The 729-nt window shown below is 48.1% G+C and overlaps 1 protein-coding gene across 2 annotated transcripts in view; it reads left to right on the top strand.

Annotated features, from left to right (window-relative positions):
• NACC2 (NACC family member 2, BEN and BTB (POZ) domain containing) overlaps window positions 1–729 on the top strand; it is a 46,950-nt gene that overhangs the window by 9,796 nt on the left and 36,425 nt on the right. The gene's annotated exons all lie outside the window — the stretch shown is intronic.

Consider the following 729-nt stretch of genomic DNA (forward strand, 5'->3'; position numbering starts at 1 on the left):
GTGTGTGTGCGTCTGTGTATGTGTGTATGTGTGTCTGTGTGTGCGTCTGTGTACGTGTCTGTGTGTGTGTGTCTGTATGTGTCTGTGTGTGTGTGCGTCTGTGTATGTGTCTGTGTGTGTGTGTCTCTGTATGTGTCTGTATGTGTGTGTCTGTGTGTGTCTGTCTCTGTGTATGCGTGTATGTGTGTCTGTATGTGTCTGTGTGTGTGTCTGTGTGTGTGTGTGTCTCTGTGTCTGTGTGTCTGTCTGTGTGTGTGTGTTTTCTTGCGAAAGTCTTAGCATTTTTGCTTTGATGTTCCGGTGGACGGTTCGTGTTGGGCTCATGTTTGCAGAAGGGCTCAGGTAGCGGGAAGGTTCGTTTCCTTTCCCTGTGGACGTCCAGTCATTGCAGCCCCAGGTCTCCGCTGAATTCCCTTCACACCTTTGACAAGAATCAATCGACTATGTACATGCAGGCCTATTTCTGGATTCTGTTCAGTTCCATTGATCTGTGTGTCTGTGCTTATGCCAAATATCCCACTGTCAGGATTACTGTAGCTGTGAATAAGTCTTGAAGTCAGGTGGCGTAGGTCTTCAACTTCATTTTCTTATTGAAAATTGTTTTGGGCCAGACGCGGTGGTTCACACCTGTAATCCCAGCACTTTGGGAGGCTGAGATGGACAGATCACCTGAGGTCAGGGGTTCGAGACCAGCCTGGCCAACATGGTGAAACCCCGTCTCTACTAAAA

The sequence above is a fragment of the Colobus angolensis genome, unplaced genomic scaffold (genome assembly GCF_000951035.1).
Source record: "Colobus angolensis palliatus isolate OR3802 unplaced genomic scaffold, Cang.pa_1.0 Scaffold44, whole genome shotgun sequence".
Taxonomy (NCBI): domain Eukaryota; kingdom Metazoa; phylum Chordata; class Mammalia; order Primates; family Cercopithecidae; genus Colobus; species Colobus angolensis.